Below are 3,987 nucleotides of genomic sequence, written 5' to 3' on the forward strand. Positions count from 1 at the left end.
TGGATTTACAAGTGGTTGATGAAAACACTTCGATGCGAAGACGAACGAATGTTTATACAATACTTGTATTTAGATTTTTTAATATAAGATATTTTGTAGAAAGTTCACAATTCGTAAACAATATGCATCGCACATTATGACCGTGTGGGCACGCCATCACTGTGCTAGCATATTGGAATTTGAGAGCTGCACCTTTGCCAAGTAACACTATGAATTTATAATCTTTAAAATCAGCTATGAAGCAAAATCTTTTGTCGTCGGAATCATTTGTGCCTGAGTATAGATATTCTATCGGTAATTGGTTTCGTTGGCAATTTTCCGCCTTTAATAATTACTGTTTGCGTTACCCTGATTTATAGTATACTAACAATCGCGTAGAAAATGATTCTTTTCCCGCAATTTTAACATGTAATGGATTCTCTTGATTGATATTCGTAGTGAAAATATCAATGGATTGCTGTGATTTTTTTCTAACTTTAAAATTGGTTTTTCTAAGACATCCTTGGTTAAAGTTAAGGTATTTGTGGGAAAAAACGACTTATTTCAGAAATGTCTTAAATTCAACCAGCATAAGAAGGACGCCGAGATCTATCGAAATGTCAAGTTAAAATTTAATTGCCTGTCTCTAAACCGGAATACTTAAAATCAAAGTCAGAACTTTTGCATGTTCGGCACCCGCATATTTTTTGCAAAAAAATCCAATCAAAACAATAAAATTGACATAATTTTTTGTTCACGAGAGACTTCAAAGTGGCAGTACGCCAACACTTCACTCTACCTCATTCCCGCTGCGTTGTTCACCGTACTACACAAGTAGAAAGAATACAGAGGAATGTGATGGTCTTCGTGAACAACGTTGACGTGATCACTTTTGGGACCGTTGCGTATATAGTCTGTCAGGTTGTGGGTACAGATCTCGACTGTAATCTAGCAAAAGTTTTGAAGCGCCACTGATGCATCACCCTGCCACAGGCATCTAGGCAGGCCGAACGTTTCGCTGAGATAGTCTGCTGACGAATATCCTAAATAATGACGATGAGACACCAAAAATCGACCTGTTTTACCTTACGCATGCCGTATTTTTAAAACTAAATTATTTATTTAAATAAGGCACACATTACGTAATGTGCCATAAAATAAGCTTACTTTTAATTTATGTGTAATATATCTACGTGGAGCCCTCCAAAATGAAAGGCATAGTAGGATTTATAATAAATATATGCATATTAATCCGTTACATCTAAACTACGGATTTTTGCAACAATGTTGAAAATTAGTTCTAGAATTAACATCTACCTTTACGTCAAAGAGTAAAAAAGCAATTTTTACCATAGATTTTTTAAACTGACAGTGGATGAAATGAAAGAGACAAATTATTTATAAAATAAACTTTTTTAATTGCCTGGAAACAAGGTTAGTTCCGGGAGATTAGTTGCTATATTTATTTGTAAGTCCAAAGTTTTCGGCCAAAAGTATTGTGTAGTTTGAAAGTAACGCTCGTGAGAATTGTAACACACATAACCTCGAAATATACACACGTTGTTAGCATAATCAAAAAATTTCTGAAAAAAAAACACAAAAAAATTGTGCGGAGACGTCCGTTAGCATGTTCGCTATCATTTCCCAGATTTTGAAGACAAAATATTTCTTATCCTAGGAAAAAAGCCGGGGAATCCAACACTGAAGAAATCGATACTACTATAATTCCTAAGCGCTATGCAAATTAATTACATTTTGCTAAATTAAAACTTTTTTGAATTAACCCACAAAAAAGTGTGTGGGGACGTCCGTTAGCATGTTCGCTATTATTTCCCAAATTTTCAAGACAAAATATTTATTATTCTAGAAAAAAAAGCCGGGGAAACCTAAAACTGGTAAAATCGACAATTTTCTAAGTATCACATGCCCTTAAAGAAGCAGTCACCTAACGCTTTATGTGGTAAATCTTTAAAAAAGAGAAAGTAAATGATTAAAATTACAATGAACTCACGATATACAGGAATTAAATTTTGATCCTAAAACAAATGAAAAAAGGAATTAATGCCCTTGCCATATTGTTAATATTCTGCAGGCGTTAATTCGCGTAAGATCGCTTTGTTTTGTGTGTCTTGCTTAAAAGAATTTGATTTTGATGAGCACTTGGATTTATTTTATTTGTTCATTTTCCAATTTCGACGTAAATTTATTAAATGGAAAGAAATAATCTCTAGATTTTAATTTAAATGCAAATTAAACTTATGAAGCTAGGGCGAGATCGCGATCACTCCTCAGAGACATAAGTGTAGTGTGTAAATTAAGTTTTAATTGCTATACTCCTTGTGAAAACTCCTCATCAACACCCTTCTTACGAACCCTAGAAGAAGCGCATTCCTTGAGAGGAGCGAAAGGTGAAATTTAAATTTAAAACTTTCACCAATTGAAAGAAAATACTAGCAGGCCAAGGGGTAATTGCAGTTACCTCCAAGAATACTGGTCATTTTCTCAAAAACAGCTTTTTGATCCTAACTTATTTAAAAAAACAAAAGAAAATTTCCGTTAAGTTGAGAAAAAAAGGAGTTTCAAAATAAAAAAAGTATTAGACTCAAGCAAAGCACACCAAAACTTTGCTTGAGCTGACAAATATGAAAGACACCTTACTTACTTGTACACGGTCCCCAACACAGTGGATCAAAGGCCTTTGCACACAGAAAATAACACCAATCTAACAAGCGGGCTCTCCTCAGGAGCAGAATACCCAAGAAGTAACTCACTATGAGCCTCGGGACGCAAATCTCGAAACAAAGTTCACCGGTCTCCCATTCAACTGCCTGCTAGTGCTGGCCGAGCAAGCTATACCGTGATTGCCTGGCGGTCCCTACTCTACATCCTTAGAACGGGTCTTCGTTCTATTCACCTTGTGCGGATGTTTGCCGCGTAGGATCGTATACTAAAGGATACTGATTTAGGTGTATAGTTACGAGAGTTCATACTATACATCCTTTTCTTTTTAATGTTCGCGTTTATGTGTAGTAGGATAGGTCTAGACTTTACAAAATGAATTCACCATATTTAGATATGGTAGTATATAATTAGGATTACCATAGATAACAGTAAATATGATCTTGGTCTAACTATTCAAAAGCTTTTGGGACTAGAGCATCAAAATTTATTGATGAAATTTGGTTATTTAAATGAATAAGAAGATTCAAAAGTAGAAGATAAATAAATATTCATGGAAGTTTGAGTAGATAAAACAGTAGTCTGGTAAAGAAAATTATAATCTTCAGTTTAAATTTGATCGTTCTCTAGAAAAATAACTTGAGTTGTTTTTAAAGAAAAGAGCGTTTTGTATTTTTGATGTTTAAAATGCGTGTTGTTTTTTACTTCGTAAATGAGTGCCCGGTCAAACGCTCAGTTCTTACGATCGGCTTACTAGCGATCTTGGCGATGTGAGTTACACATTGCGTCTATCGCGTTCTCTACCAGAATTATTTTTCCTTTTCTAAGAAATTTTTTACTTGCAACAACATTAACAATTAACGCAGTACTACGTTGTAATCGATTTGAATAGTTTATTTTTATATTATTTTCATGGTATTTTTGTTAACAGTTTGTATATTTTACATGTGCGTAAGGTCGTGGAATCAACTCGTAGATTTAACGAAATGGCTAGGATTCCCCTCTGCTAGGCAATATATTTAGTTATAGGTATAGGTTCGATACGCCCTACCGTAAGAAATTTTATTTGTAATATCATGTTCAAAAATGTAATGTATGTATTCACTGTAAACAAGATCATTAATATTTATAGTCAAAATACTCGCAATCAATTATTATTTATTTTTTAAATACCTCTTGTGTCATGTCATTAGAGTATAGCAGTAGTGGGTGTTTAAATCAACCAAAATGTTTTAATTTCATTCCATTCTTGAAATTCCATTTTTGAAATTGAAAATAATGTTCGCACGATATGCAGTAGTATGATGATAAATGGATAAAGTAGATGCG

General features: G+C 33.9%; 1 protein-coding gene across 2 annotated transcripts in view; it reads left to right on the top strand.

Annotated features, from left to right (window-relative positions):
* The window catches only part of LOC117177713 (cilia- and flagella-associated protein 44), a 494,190-nt gene that overhangs the window by 226,116 nt on the left and 264,087 nt on the right, over positions 1-3,987 (top strand). The window lies entirely within an intron of this gene.

This window comes from Belonocnema kinseyi, chromosome 8, assembly GCF_010883055.1.
Source record: "Belonocnema kinseyi isolate 2016_QV_RU_SX_M_011 chromosome 8, B_treatae_v1, whole genome shotgun sequence".
Lineage (NCBI taxonomy): Eukaryota > Metazoa > Arthropoda > Insecta > Hymenoptera > Cynipidae > Belonocnema > Belonocnema kinseyi.